This window comes from Oryctolagus cuniculus, chromosome 12 (genome assembly GCF_051225735.1).
Source record: "Oryctolagus cuniculus isolate XC-2025 breed Fujian yellow rabbit chromosome 12, ASM5122573v1, whole genome shotgun sequence".
In the NCBI taxonomy this organism is placed as follows: domain Eukaryota; kingdom Metazoa; phylum Chordata; class Mammalia; order Lagomorpha; family Leporidae; genus Oryctolagus; species Oryctolagus cuniculus.
The window spans coordinates 85,760,771-85,776,821 of NC_142878.1; the positions used below are offsets into that span (position 1 = coordinate 85,760,771).

The 16,051-nt window shown below is 46.8% G+C and overlaps 1 protein-coding gene across 42 annotated transcripts in view; it reads left to right on the top strand.

The window, feature by feature from the left end:
- The window catches only part of TLN2 (talin 2), a 479,276-nt gene that overhangs the window by 255,003 nt on the left and 208,222 nt on the right, over nucleotides 1-16,051 (top strand). For 2 of the 42 annotated variants that reach the window (XM_089310506.1, XM_089310516.1), the window contains one exon: nucleotides 11,119-11,235. The exons of the other annotated variants lie outside the window; for them this stretch is intronic. The gene's annotated coding sequence lies outside the window, so the exon portion shown is untranslated. The remainder of the gene's footprint in view (nucleotides 1-11,118; nucleotides 11,236-16,051) is intronic. 42 annotated transcript variants of the gene reach the window in all.

A 16,051-nucleotide genomic window follows, 5' to 3' on the forward strand; every position in this document is an offset into this window, starting at 1 on the left:
TCTTCTTCTGAGCTCTCCCTGGAACATCCCTGTACCATCTGTTCACGGCTGATGAGGCTTTCTCCAGCTTGCTCCTCCAAGTTGTTCTAGCCTCTGCTTATTGCCTTCTTCCAAAGCAACTCTCGTATTTTAAGATACTCATCTTAGGAACACCCTACTTTTTATTCTCAGTACCAAAAGCTGTCTAAGTGCATTTGTACTGTTACAACACAGTATCTGAGACTGGATAGATTACAACCAGTAGAAACTTGTCTCTTCCAGTTCTGGAGGCTGGGAAACCCAGTATGAAGGGAGTAGCAGGTGCAGTGTCTGGTGAGGACTGCCCTCTGCTGTGGTGCCTCATTGCTGCATCCTCTGAGGGATGTGCACTGCGTGCTTCTGTGGCAGGGCTGGTGAACTCGTCCCTCGATCCTTTTATAAGGTGCTGATGCATTTGTGAAGACGTTGCCCTCATGGCCTCATCACTTCCTGCAGCTTCCAGCTTTTGATCCTGTTGCACTGGAGATTAAGTTCAGGAATTTTGCAGGGGACACCCACGTCCAAACCCTGCAGAGCTTATTCAGTGAGTTCTTAAGTCAAGACTCCTTCTGGAGCATGAAGAATCATCATCTGTCAGTTTTGCAAGCGTCATAGTTTCATAGTGAGATTTGTTTAAAAAAAAAAAAATAATCTCCATGGGCTGGGGCCATGGCTCACTAGGCTAATCCTCCGCCTGCAGCGCCAGCACACCGGGTTCTAGTCCCAGTCGGGGCACCGGATTCTGTCCTGGTTGCCCCTATTCCAGGCCAGCTCTCTGCTGTGGCCCAGGAGTGCAGTGGAGGATGGCCCGGGTACTTGGGTCCTGCACCCGCATGGGAGACCAGGAGAAGCACCTGGCTCCTGGCTTTGGATCAGCGCTATGTGCCGGCTGCAGCGCGGAGGCCGCGGCGGCCATTGGAGAGTGAACCAACAGCCAAAGGAAGACCTTTCTCTCTGTCTCTCTCTCACTGTCCACTCTGCCTGTCAAAAAAAAAATAATAATATTAATCTCCATGGAGAGTGGTAGTAGTGATGATAACACTAGTAGTGATGTGAGTGTGTCCAGGGATGCTAGAGTAGGCATTGGACCACCAGTGGGAGAGGGTAGCCACGGGCCCTTGTGAGTGCTAGGTGACGGATAATTGCGCTCTCTCCTCCACTTTGCATACAGACTTATCGTCCCAGCTTTCTAGAGAGCCCAGCAACTATTTTTAGGCCTTCAGTTTTTATAAATGAAACATAACAAAGTAAGGACTCTTGCTGGGGACCTGTGCCACTGAATGGATGTTGTTAAGGTTGGACACCTCTGGCTTGCTGGTGTTGGAGTTGATTAGGACTGGCTCTTATCACTTAGCTCTATTCTGGATCCACCTTGATCTTGGAGCCCTTCAGGAGCCTCAAGGCCACCTGAGCCTTGAGAGCTATGACTTCATCCTAGGATCTCAGCTGTTGGAAGGACTTTGATGAATAGGGCAACTTGGGTTCTCATTCAGACTCCTGACCTGTATTGCTCATGCATGTCCCTCCCCCTGAACATGGGGGAGCTCTTGGAGGGCAAAACTGAGCTCCTCTCTGTGCACGCAGCATCTGGCCTCCTGTCACGTGTGTGCTGTGCAAGTTTAAGCCCTTTGAACCTCAGATTCCTGTTTATTTCCCTAATGTTCTCAGTGCAGTGCCTCATACTTTGTAAGTGTTTGACAAATAGGTGTCAGTTGACCTTATCTTTACCCCCTGCTGCTCTTGTCACCATCACTCAGAATCTGAGTCTGACCTTCTCTGTCCTTGAGATTCATTGGCCCCTGGATACTTGTGTCTGAAATTTGAGGTAGTCAGGCTGAATGTCGGGGCAAATTCCACAGAGGTACTTCTAACCTCTGTTCCTTTACACCAGGGCTGGGGAATTGTTTTTTCTGCCAAGGGCCATGTAGATATTTATACCATCATTTGTGGGTCATAACAGAATTGCCAACTTAAAAATTAGGTTGCTCTAGGGTTTTCAATTTCAAGTTCTACCTACAGTTGCCTCATTAGAGTCAGGCCTAATGATTCCAGGGGCCTTATATGGACATTGCCCACACCTGTTTTACGTAGTAGAGGCTTAATCATGGAAGAAGAGAGCCATTTATTTCAACAAGAGCAAAGTAACTGCCAAGTGGGCTGCTGTTAAAGTTCTTTCTATCTATCTATCTATCTATCTATCTATCTATCTATCTATCTATCTATCTATCTATCTATCTATCCATCCATCCATCCATCCATCCATCCATCCATCCAGAGTCATTAGAGAGGGAGAGACAGAGACAGAGATTTTCCATTTGCTGGTTCACTCCTTGAATGCCCACAACAGCTGAGATTGGGCCCGGCTGAAGGCAGGAGCCAAAATTCCATCCAGTTCTCCCACATGGTTGGCAGAGACTCAAGTACTTAGCCATCTTCTGCTGCCTTCCTAGGTGCATTAGCAAGGAGCTGGATCAGAAGTGGAGGAACTGGGGCTTGAACCTGTGCTCCAATGTGGGTTGCAGGCTTTCCAAGAAGAGGCTTAACCTGCTATGCTACAATGCCCACCCCAAATTTATGTAGTACCTGAGAAAACACAAGTTATAACAAATCTGAAATAAATGAAAGAGTATAGTCCCTTTTTTCCCCTCAAGATTTATTTATTGGAGAGACAAAGTCACAGAGTTAGGGAGAGAGAGAAGTCTTTCATCCACTGGTTCACTCCCAGAATGGCTGCCAGGAGCTTCTTCTGGGTCTCCCAGGGGCCCAGGCACTTGAGCCATCTTCCACTGCTTTCCCAGCAGGGAACTGGATCAGAAGAGCATCCGGGACATGAACTGGCACCCATATGGGATGCCAACACCACAAGCGGAGGCTTAACCTACTATGCCATAGCACCAGCCCCCAAAAATATAGTTTTATCACTCCAAATAATGTGTCACTTACAATGTCTCTTCTGTATTTTCCTGTATGCACTCTGAGTTGCTGACAGCCTTGGCTGTCCTGTTGCCAATGACACTGGCCCGAGGTGCTGGTTCTTTTGGGTGATGCACTCTGGCAGTGATCAGCAAAACTTAGACCCTGGAGTCAGCCATGCTTGGGTCAGGGCTCCACTCTCATCACTTGCTGTCTCTGTTCCTTGAGCACAGAACTTCCCCAGCCACTGCCTTTGCCTATACCAACACCTGCGTCTTTGCCTATATGATCCTGTTCATAAACATGGTATTATGATTTCTCCCTCAGCTTACCACTTATTTTTAACTATACTGTTTGCCAATTCATGTCACAAGACCTACATGAAGAGTATACTAATTACACTTCTAATCAGTTGTCATTAGCTGCCATTTGAGATAACATAGACCTTACCTTAAGCAATGGGAGTGCACTGTCTCACAACTCTGGCAGTGAGAAGTCAAGCCCAAGATCAAGATGTCAGCAGGCCTAGTCTTTCTGAGGGCTTTGGGGAAGAGTCTGCCCCCACCCTGTCTTATTATATGGTAAGAGGTCTTGGCCCTGTGTCTTTGCATGACCATTGCTGTGTCCACATGTCTCCTCCTTCTAAGGAGACTCAAATGGCCTCATTTTAACCTGATGGCCTCTGGAAAGACACCATCTCCAAATACAGTCACAGTCTGAATCACTAGGGATTAGGATTTGCACATGTGAATTTGGGTGCACATTTAAGCCCAGAATGCTAGGTTCCCTTGGAATAAAATGAACTATCAGTTTTACTGCCAATGCCAATAGGTATCATAAGATGGGAGCACGGTTCCTGTTAATGAGGCACTTGCAAGGTTGGAATTTTTTGTAAAGACTCATTTATTTATTTATTTATTTAAAAATCAGAGTTGCAGAGAGTTAGAGAATGATCTTCCATCCACTGGTTCACTCCTCAAATGACCACAATGACCAGGGCTGGGGAAGGCTGAAACCAGGAGCTTCTTCCTGGTCTCCCACATGGATGGCAGGGATCCTAGTACTTGAGCCGCCTTCCACTGCTTTGCTGGGCCATTAGCAGGGAGCTGGATTGGAAGTGGAACAGCCGGACAAACTGGCATTCATGGGGTGTTGGCATCACAGGCAGTGGCTTTACCTGCTATGCCATGCCACACCAATACCAAGGTTGAAATTCTTTAGGCCAGCTGCTTGTTTAAGATGTCATTGCTTTTTGTCTCTCTCTCTCGCTTTTTTTTTTTTTTCTGGCTGTTCTCTGTATTTCTTCTTTTATTTTTCTAGCCCTATCTTCAGTGTTCTGTTTGTCCAGGCTGCAGAGATGTGTAATAAAAGTGATAGTATCTCAGAGTGATTACTTAAGCTGCTGTGCTGTCCCCAGCCATGCTGTCAAGGGCCCCTCATTTCAGTCTCCTCCACGGGACTGGGTTACTTCTTTCTTGTGCTTTTGATGAAATGAAATTTATGTGTGCAGGCTTTCTCACTATTTTGTTGTTGTTGTTAGGAAATGTCAGTCTTATCCATAATTGACTGAAATTGGCAAGACTTTTGATCTGGGTTTATTTTATTAAGATGATCTGGACACTTCACTTTAGTTCATAGCTTTTATGTAATTTCTGGTTCGATCTGCCAAGCAGTTCTAGAAACTCATAAGAGAGCACTAATATTTACCCTACATATCCATGTTATTTTCTGTAGTCTGTTCCAATCCTTTCTTGTTCTGTCATTTCCATTTTTTGCAATATATTTTTAAAATTAGGTTAAGCATTTATCTTTTCTCTGCCTCTTTTCTGTAAATCAGGTTTATTATCCATGCCAGATGTTTTCTCCCTCTTTCATTCCTCCGTCAATTCTGTCTCTTGATCTGGTTCCTTGCAGCCTGCACCCTAGCTGGCAGGTTCGTTCTATGCAGTAGATTGAACTATAAAATCTGAATTGATGATTGACCTTCCCAGTTGTTAATGCATATTCATTTAGCTAACCCATAAATCATACTGCTGATATCTATTTCTTGTTGGCTTCATGTCTTCTGGATTGCTCTCTAAAAATATTGATGATTCCTTTAAAAAAGGGACATTTAGCTAAAGAAAATCTGAAATAAGAAACAGAAGAGGTTATAAATAAACACTTTTTGCAGCCTTATTTATTCTAGTGAAAATGTACAAATAGCTGATATACAACAAAGACACAGCTAAGTAAATTATGAGACCTTACATTGCAATATTATGTATCTATTAAAAATAGTGTTTCTAAAGGGTTTGCAATACTATGGGAAATGATTACTGTGTAATTAGAATGGTAGAAAACTCAGGATATAGAATGAAACTAAGTATATTATCTCCGATACATGAAAATATGCATCAATATTAGATGCAGATGTGTCAAAATGTCAGCTGTGCTTAGTCTTTTAAATGTTTATTCACACCTATCTGAAAGGCAGAGTGAAAGAGAGACCAAGGGATCTTACATCCACTTGTTCACTTCCCAAATGCCTACAATAGCCAGGGTGAAGACCAGGCTCAAGTGAGGAGGTCTCCCATGTGGGTGGCAGGTGCCCAGCACTTACAATAGCACCTGCTGCCTCCCAGGGTGCATCAGCAGGGAGCTTGATGGAAAGCAGAGCAGTGAGCACTCTAACAAGCACTTCCAGGTAGGATTCGGACATCTCAAGTGGTGCTTAACCCAGAGTGCCAGCAGTGCTTATTTTTGAGTAAAGTGCGAAGTCTTGTTTTTGACTATTACAAGACATAACCTCCCTTAAGCCTAATTTACCAAGAGCAAAGAGGACCTTTCCCACAGGGTCGTTAGGTGAGGTGCTTAGTCTAGTGTGTGGCATACAACAGTGCCTTTTCAATGGCTCCTGCAAACAGCATTTTCAATAATAAATCTTTCTCTCATTTTACCACTGTCCTTATGCAAACCCTACACTTCTACATGTTGTTTCCCATTTTAAATAGCACACATTAGAAGGCAGAGTACCTCGTCCCACTGTCTGTCAAATCACCCAAGCACTGTGTCTGCCCTGTTCAAGTGAAGACTCAAAAAACCTCTGAGTATGGGTTATATTGAAGGGTCAGGTTCTTGACCTATAACAAGGGTTTCGAGGCTGGAGCCGCAGCTCAATAGGTTAATCCTCTGCCTGTGGTGCCAGCACACTGGGTTCTAGTCCCTGTCGGGGCGCCGGATTCTGTCCCGGTTGCTCCTCTTCCAGGCCAGCTCTCTGCTATGGCCCAGGAGTGCAGTGGAGGATGGCCCAAGTACTTGGGCCCTGCACCCACATGGGAGACCAGGAGAAGCACCTGGCTCCCGGCTTCGGATCAGCGCGATGCGCCGGCCACAGCACGCCGGCCGCGGTGGCCACTGGAGGGTGAACCAGCGGCAAAAGGAAGACCTTTCTCTCTGTCTCTCTCTCTCTCTCACTGTCCACTCTGCCTGTCAAAAAAAGGGGGGGGGGAGGGTTCGAATTGGTTCCAGGCAGGTAATCACTTACATATTGTTAGCTTCTCTTATTTAAAAAGTTTTAAAATCCATACATTTATTGGTGTTACTGCTTATATGCAGGAGAATGAGAACATTACAGTAAGGATTTACATATCCTGTAGAGAACAGCACTGAGTGACTTCTGAGTTTGAGACTAGGCATGCTGCAAGTTCTGTATAATTTAACTGAAACACTGCAATTAAAAAAAATATATTATTTATTTGAAAGGCTGAGTGTCAGAGGGAGAGAGAGAGAGAGAGAGAGAGAGAGAGAGAGATTGGTTGGTTGATTGGTTGATTGATTTTCTCTCTGCTGATTCACTCCCCAAATGGCCACAATGGTTGGGATTGGGCCAGGTCAAAGCCAGGAGCCATTGACTGCTCCATTCAAAACTCCTACATGGGTGGTGGGGACTCAAGCACTCTGGCCACCTTCCCCAGGCACATAGTAATGCAAGCAGCTGGATCAGAAGTGGAGCAGTCAGGGCTCTAACTGGCTTTAATATAGGATGCCAATGTTGCAAGTAAGAGCTTAACCCAAGACACTACAGTGTTGGCCCTAAACATTGCAATATTTAAGTATAAAATAGGAGTGATCTTGTAGTCAGTGGCCATAGAAAATGAGGCTGGTTGGAAAATCTCATCTGTGAATGCTGTGTTGGCTGTGTGATGATTTGCCGAAGAACTTGGGGTCTGCAGGAATATGAAGTTTAGTTCCTCGTTAAGGTTTCATTTTCCCAAATATTTGCCAGATTTCTCTAAATGCTTTTTAGTTTTGCGGTTATGGGACCGACACAGATGAGTGACAAGAATATGTTTTTAGTTTTCTCTTCCTTTTTTGTTCCAAATTCCTGCTTGCCAAAACCGTGTGCTGCAGCCCTTATGAGTGATGCATGATGTGAGTGTGTAGCCTTGATGTGCTGGTCCTTTTAGGCTTGAAGGTGGAGCCGGGAAGGGGGAGACTTTTTCAGTTTCTTAAGTGAAACCAAACACCATCACGTGGATGTGCATGGTCACTCGCAATCTGAACCCACGCTGCTTCAGTAGATACTCTTCTGTTTTACTTTAGCAGAAAATGAAACACAGGCATGACGAAGGTCCCTTGAGAAGGAACTTGTGTGCGGTTTTCACCTATCCATCCAGGTTCCATCAGGAAAATGCTGAATTTTTGCCCCTCCCCCCCCATCACTGTATGAGGGTACTTCAGAAAGTTGTGGGAAAGTAGAATTAAAATATAAGTTTATATTGGTGCAAAACAAAATGTGCATGTAGCTGTAATCTTCATTTTCCATGAACCTTTTGAAAACACACTGTAGAAGAAAGCTTTTTTTTTTTTTTTCTGAGTAAGGGTAGCTGCATCCCCTGCAGTGATGTGTGCCTTAATGATAAAACTGGTTTATTGGCCTCAGCAGGAGTCTAGAGCATCTGCTTGCCTGAGGTTTTATAGGCTTGCCACCAAAGGTCAGAAAAACCAAATAATAGAAGAGTTATTCCCAGCAACCCAGATGAATGGCAAATAATTCACGGTTCTCATGGTCTTAACCTTCACTTTCATTTCTCCTCTGTTTTACCCCCCCCCCCAGACTTGCTTTTTACTTTTCTATCATATCCATTTTTGGAAATAATCTATATTCAATCATTGGAATGAACTCAAGTATAAAAAAATGAAGACTGGGCTTTAAATTGGAGACACCTTCCTTTGTTAGCGAGGAACAAGAGCAGGACTGAAAGGGAGACTGCCAGCGGACTGAGATGTGGGGATAATGCATTCAGCTGTCTTGGCAGCTGTAGATGGACCGTGAGCTTGCTGAGGGGGATCCCACCCAGCCTTCATCGCTGCACCCTAGGAAAAACAGTATTTCACACACAGGCTAGGAGCCCTCGTATCCTCCTAGATTGTCCTTTTTTTTGGGGGGGGGGGTATTATTGCAGAAAAGCATAGACTGTTTTACTGTCCATCCTGTTGAGTGCATATTGGAGAACCTATAGGTGGAAATGCTATGGGGCCCTGCAGTGCCCATGACCTTCAGGAGGTAGCAGTAGTGAGTCAGCCCAGGAGGGCTGGTGCTGGAAGAGGTTACAGCTGAAGGCTCCCAGAGCTGAGGGGAGGAGAGGGATCCTTGCTGCCCAGAGTGGGCTGAAAGGTGCACTGAGGAGCAAAGTTAGATGCTGAGCTTGATGGGTGAGGAACAGGGGAACTGGAGATGAGGGTAGTGCATTTCAGACACAAAGGCTGAAACAAGTGGGCCAGCGTTGTGGTGCACTAGGTTAATCCTCCAACTGCGGCGCCGGCATCCCATATGGGCACCGGGTTCTAGTCCTGGCTGCTCCTCTTCCAGTCCAGCTCTCTGCTGTGGCCCGGGAGGGCAGTGGAGGATGGCCCAAGTGCTTGGGCCCCTGCACCCGCATGGGAGACTGGGAAGAATCACCTGGCTCCTGGCTTCGGAACAGCGCAGCGCTGGCCGTAGCGGCCATTTGGGGAGTGAACCAACAGAAGAAAGACCTTTCTCTCTGTCTCTCTCACTATCTGTAACTCTACCTGTCAAATAAATTTAAAAAATAAAATCTTAAAAGGCTGCAACAAGTGGCATAGGAATTGGAAGACATCAGTTACAGAGAGTACTCATTGATGGGAGTGGGAGGTGAAAAGTGGGTGAGACTGGTTAGTGGATAGGTACCTGGATCCTTTTGCTAAGACATTTGAATCTGATTGCTCATACATTTCAAAATGCCATGTACATCAAAAACCAGCTCTGAGCAAAATGATGAAGCTATGGAAAGATAAGCATCTGTTGTCTTCCCTTTCCACGGGTGTTTTTCCCACTTTCCCTGCTCTGTGCTCCTGCCCAGCAGTGCCGGAGTTGGAGATGTGTCTGCAGCACACTGCTCTATCCTCTGCAGTTTCCTCTTAATTAGGCATTGCCATTAATGAAGGACAGCTGTCAGCTAATTTGCCCGAAGCCTTCTGGATCTTACCTTTCTGAGACAGTGATGGATGATAAATGCCCATATGCACTTTGATAGCAAAATTTAAATAGGAGCAAATCTTTATGAGCGACAATATCTATAACGGTGGAATTTCAAGGGCCAGTGTCATGAGCTGCCTGACCAGGAGGAAAGGCATGCTGGAGGGGTCCTTGGAGCATTCTGTGCACACAGTGTGACAGCCTTGTCTCTTCATTGTGGCAGTGTGAGAAGGGCTGGTGGTTGTGCTCCAGTAGTGTGTCCTGGGGAAGGGCTCTTGATGGCAGGGTTTCAAGTTTCTTCATCTGAAAATGGAAAGCAATATCACAGGTCTTCACTCACTGTGTGTTCATGTTGTAGGCACTGTCTTTGGTTTTCTTAGTGAGGGGCAGAAATGCTGGCTTGTGCCTCCATTCATGCATTCAATAAGTGCATATTGGAACCTTTGTCGTGAGCGATCAGTATAGGGTCTAGAAATTTCTCATTTTTCAAGATCAGGGACTTTTTTTTCTTTTGAAGACTTCTTATTTATTTGAAAGAGTTATGGAGAGGGAGGGAGGGAGGGAGAGATCTTCCACCAGCTGGTTCACTCCTCAAATGGCTGCTTTGTCTCTGGCTGGGCCAGGCTGAAACTAGGGGCCAGGACCTTCCACCAGGTCTGCCATGTGGGTGCAGAGACCCAAGCACTTGGACCATCTTCCACTGCTTTCCAAGATGCCATAGCAGGAAGCTGCATTGAAAGTAGAACAGCTGGGACTCAAACCAGTGCCTATATGGGATGCCAGCACTACAGACAGCGATTTCAGCCTCTGTGCCACAGTGCTGGCTTCAGGGACTTATTGTAAGCTTCTGTAGTCTCTCCAACCATTTGTTGAAAAGTAGACTCAGTGTGGCCTGCTGGACCTTGGCTCTCTGTTGGTCCTTTAGTTATGATTTTCATATGAATGCTTCCTGATGACTAATTTTTAAAAAGCTGGTTAAATCTTCCCATGGAATGTATATTCATTCTGCAAACATTCATGGAGTTTTCAGTGCTACTGGGTGCTGCGCTGGGGCCTGGAGATTCCAGGGTGGCTGTCATGATGCAGTCCTTGAGGGGGAGGATGGACCGCCGATGGCAGAAGTTTTTCTGATACCTCTTTGCATGTGTGTATTTTTGCTGGTCTACTGGGAACAGATAAGAATATGTGGTGGTTATTGGGGGTTTGCAAACCAGCCCTGTGTGCTAACCACTTGCTGGAATTGTTATTGACCTGTGTGGCCTGCTAAGTTCACACCTGTGTGTGGGGCTAATTATCTCTCCACTTCTCCTTTGCCAGTTGACTTTTTTTTTTTTTTTTTTTTTTTTTTTTTTTTTGACAGGCAGAGTGGACAGTGAGAGAGAGAGACAGAAAGGTCTTCCTTTTTGCCGTTGGTTCACCCTCCAATGGCCGCCGCGGCCGGCGCACCGCGCTGATCCGATGGCAGGAGCCAGGAGCCAGGTGCTTTTCCTGGTCTCCCATGGGGTGCAGGGCCCAAGCACCTGGGCCATCCTCCACTGCACTCCCGGGCCACAGCAGAGAGCTGGCCTGGAAGAGGGGCAACCGGGACAGAATCCGGCGCCCCGACCGGGACTAGAACCCGGTGTGCCGGCGCCGCTAGGCGGAGGATTAGCCTAGTGAGCCGTGGCGCCGGCCGCCACTTGACTTTTAATAACTGTTATGTGTAGTTTAAATTTTCAGAGTTCAACAGTCGTGCTGGGTTCCATGCCACTTTGAAGGAGAAGGAATCAGAGATTCTTACGGATGCTTCTCACCGGTCTCTGTGCTCTGTCTGCAAGCGAATGGTATTCATCTCAGTTCTTTCCTAAAGCAGCTGTTAGCCATGTGGGAAAATCATGTCAGCTGTGTGTGTTACTATTTACTTTGTGCTTACAATTAGATGGAGCTGTCACAAGTTGTGGCTGTAGGGCGAGGGACATCTCTCCACTCAGGCTCTATCCTCTGGGTTCACACTGATCCCAAAGAGAGATGAGGGTTCCAGTGGAGAGATAAGGTAATAATGAAGGGGCTGCTAACTCACAGAAAATGTTGTTCCTTGATAAAGCGTAACTGGAGATGAGCCACAGTGGGGCTCTGTCCTGCAGATAGCACCCAGGGAAGGTTGGCGTGACTGACCTTGCTGGACGGCGACATACAGGCACTGTGTATGCCCAGTCTGTTCATAGTCAGCATCCTGAATGTTCAAGGGGAGCCCCGATGTGCCTGAGCACAGAGCGCTCTGGAGCTCAAGGCAGAGGAGAGCAGCCCAGCTTTTGCTGCTGGTTACCTAGTGCATGACGGGTTCTCAGCTGCTGGAGGAGCCCCAGCTTCTCTTCCCTTGCTGAGCAGCCGATGAGGGGTGGAGAGAATGCGAAGTGCTGTCGTTGGCATTCCTTGGAGAGGGCAGAAGTATTCATGGGAGATTGGGATGTGAATGTGGATGAATGATGATTACATTTCAGTCATCTGGTCTTGTGTTGTATGCTGTTTATCAGACAGGGTTGTATGAGGGCACTTAACAGAGTTCTGCAAGAAATGGAACTATGGGGCACTGTGGCATAGCAGGTAAAGCCACCACCTGCAGTGCCAGCATCCTATATGGGTGCTGGTTTGAGTCCCAGCTGCTCCACATCTGATCCAGCTCTCTTCTAATACACTTGGAAAGGTAGTAGGAGATGGCCCAAGTGCTTGGGCTCCTCACCCACATGAGAGACCCAGAATAAGCTCTTGGTTCCTGGCTCCTAGGTTCAGATCGGCTAAGCTCCAGCCTTTGCACCATTTAGGGAGTAAACCAGCAGATGGAAGACCTCTCTCCCTGCGCCCCCCATCTGTAGCTCTTTCAAATAAATAAATAAGTAAATCATAAAATAAATGGAACTAAATGATACATTTATTTTGGTGCCAAAAATGTTTGATATCCATGCATGGTTTTTTCACTATATGTGTTTTGCCTCAGACTTTTGGAATCCCTCTCATGTAACACCTGCTGAGAGGGGAACCAACATAAAGAAGGGGACAGGTGTAGCACGTGGCCTTCCAGTGGATCATGGTGGAGAATGAGTGGCTGAAGCTCGGGAGAGGATGGGGATGGTGGCCAAGTCCTCACTGACACCACTGAAGTGTGGTGGCCTGGCTCTGTGGTCTTGCTGGGTGGGCACCGGGACTCTGCTTTACAGGGGAATGTTCAGAGCTCCCTGAGTGCCTCCCCCTGAGCAGAGTTGATTGACAAACCCCAGTGCAGGAACCCATTGTAATGCCAGCCTTTCCTCTATTGATCTGTTGGCTTGGCGGAACCAGCAACCTTGCCGCTGGATGGTAGATGCTTCACAGACGTCTTCAGCCATCCTGCTCATCCTTGGGGTCCTATGTCCAGAAGAATGCGTGTGGTATGTCTGGAATAGGGATGAATGAAGGGCTCCCTGGAAGGTGAGCTGTGTATAGACAGGAGTCTTGTCTCTCCTTACTCCCTCAGGTCTGTTACAGTGCTAGGTTATTGTAAATGCAAAACTAAAAATAATAAAATGAGTTCTGTAGCCCAGATGGTAGCTACAGACAGTGTGCTGCTTCCAGTGTTTTCCTGCCCCTCATGATGAATATTAATTCTAACGAACCCTTACCTAGCATTTTATGTGCCTTTGATATCGAGTCTAATTTAATTCTCTAGCAACTTTATAAGTCCATTTGTTAATATCACCCATTCTATAGAGGAGGAGACTGAGGCAGATGGAAATTAGATAACCAGCTCTCGTGTGTGCAGCTGGTAAGGCAGGGGTGGGGTTAGAGAACCTCATGGCCCCCACTAGCTAGGTGGGGATTGCAGGCATGGTGGTTCACTTTGATCAGGGGTGGACATTTTGCCCGGAGGCAGCATTAGCTGGAGCTGGACTTGTTTGTCTCTGGGTGGAGCAGGGCAAGGCTGGGCAGTCTGTGCTGTGGCCATCATCCTGGGATGTTTGCAGCTCCCTGGGTCTGAAAGGTGTTTATTTTGAAAGGAGAATGTCTGAGTTTCACTGCTGGTTCCTTTGGCTTTTCTTCCACAGAGGATGCCACAGGAGGGTTTTATTGTTGGTCTGGGTGACCTTCACATGTACTTTGAGGGCAAAAAAGGTCAGAGTGAGAAGAGACCAGGGAAAGACAAATAATGCAGGTTTTATGAATGCATATCCTGTCTCTTAGCAAAAAAGACCTAAGATTCAGTAAAAGGCATGCCTTCAAACTGGGGTAGAATAAAAAGGAACAACCAGGATACCATCATAAAATAGAGGTAAGGATCAAACTGTTAACACTGCAAGATATTGTGTACAGGTTTGGCTCTGAGCTTTCTTGAGACCAAATCAGAAAAGGAAACCTGATTAGCTCTCTTAGGCTCCAATTGGGCACTATTAAATAAAAGCCTGGAGAGGCAGGAATTGGCAGAGGGCTTAGGATATGCAAAGTGGAAGCCAAGGCCTCTGGCAGGCTGCCCCCATGCTGTGCTGTCCTGAAAACAACCTGGGGGAGGGGGCGGAGAGAAGGAGTGCAAACTTGGATGGAGACACCTTGTCTGAGCCATATCCTTGTCTTGGGACTTTGGGGGATGTCTTCATTAGTCAGGTTTTGTTACTTTAACTACAGGAGCATCTTGGGAAGGAAAAGGAAAAGGTTTATTTTGGCTTACAGTTTGGAGGTTCACAGTTCAAGATCTGGTGGCCCCAGCAGTCAGGCATGGGGTGAGGCTGACAGTGGCGAAGCAAGTGCAGAGATGAGCCCAGAAGCAGAGACACTGGGAATACACTCTTCTCTCTTCTATGTGGAGTGCCACCCTCACAACCTAACCCACTCAGACCTTCCCAAGGGTCCTACCTTCAGGTGCCATAATTGGGCCAAGCATCCACCCTAATTCTTCAGCCATTAATACTAATCTATTAACAGCTAATATAAGATGTTGAAGTTTTTTTTAAAGGGGATTTATTTATTTATTTGAAGATCAGAGTGACAGAGAAAAAGATCCATCTTCTATCTGCTGGTCCACTCCCCAGTTGGCCACATTGGCAGTGCTGATCTGGGTTAAAGCCAAGAGCCAGGAACTCTATCCCTGTTTCTCACATGGGTAGTGGGGGCCGTCTTCTGCTTTCTACTCAAATGCATTAGCAGGGGGCTTGATTGGAAGCAGAGCAGCTGAGATTTCAATGGGCACTCTGAGATGGGCTGCCTGCATTGCAAGTGGCTGCTTAACCCACTGCACCGCAATGCCTGCACAAATACTTTAAGGTTTAAACATCTGCAGGAGAGTCCATTGTTGTGGCGCAATGGGGGTTGAGCTGCTGCATCCCATATCTGGGCACCTGTTTGAGTTGCACTTCTTCTTTTTTTTTTTTTTTTTTTTTTGACAGGCAGAGTGGACAGTGAGAGAGAGAGACAGAGAGAAAGGTCTTCCTTTGCCGTTGGTTCACCCTCCAATGGCCGCCGCGGCCGGCGCACCGCGCTGATCCGGTGGCAGGAGCCAGGAGCCAGGTGCTTTTCCTGGTCTCCCATGGGGTGCAGGGCCCAAGCACCTGGGCCATCCTCCACTGTACTCCCTGGCCACAGCAGAGAGCTGGCCTGGAAGAGGGGCAACTGGAACAGAATCCGGCGCCCCAACCGGGACTAGAACCTGGTGTGCCGGCGCCGCAAGGCGGAGGATTAGCCTAGTGAGCCGTGGCGCCTGTTCCACTTCTAGTCCAGCTTCCTGCTGCTAATGTACCTTGGAAGGTAGCAGAGGATGGCCTGTGTGCTTGAGCTCCTGCCACCCACAGGGAAGACCTGGATGGAGTTCCTGGCTCCTGGCTTTGACCTGGTCCAACTTTAGCTGTTGTGGCCATCTGCGGAGTGAACTAAAGGGTGGAGGATCTGTGTCACTCTGCCTTTCAAATAAAGCAATAAATTAAAAAAAATAAACATCAGTGTGGGTTTGGAAAGCTAAGTCCAGTGATTGCTCACAAGTGGTGAAAATACACAAGACTGTCTCTTTAGCTGACATTTCTGGCTTTAAGCTTTAATCCCATCCTTTGTTGTCATAGGGTAAATCAGGGAGCTTAATTCCAACAAATGTCCATTTGTCAAGACTCCGATTCTGTGTGAGTGGTGCTTAGGACAGCTCATGGCTGTGGTTTTTGGGGGAGGGAGATGAAGTCATGGTGCACTGTGGTGCCAGACCTCAGCCAGGTTTCCCTGTGGGAGTGCTCGTCCTCCATTATGGTGGTAAAAATACCTTGTCTTTATACAGAGGTACATGGAATCATATGAAAGAGGGACAGGAATAAGAAGACAGCAATGGAGCTTTCTATCTTAGACCTGGGTACAAGTGCTGTTTGAGGATGACAGGTTCAGTTTTGAGGTTTTCTGTTTGTTTTGGTAGACTGTGTTTCCATGTAGTAGTATTGATGCTTTTTACAGGAGTTGTTTGGGGTGATAGAAAAGTTGAGAACACAAATGTCACAGTTTCTCTTGAACATCTGCCTTGAACTAAGACATTTGCCTCTGTTGCATGGCCTCTTTATGCACTGTTAAGAGGAGGAAACAGAGGGATCTAATGAGAAGAGTTGGCCACACATCGAGTCTCCTCCAGGAACATCCTTGCATAGGAGCTGACTGCTGCTCTCT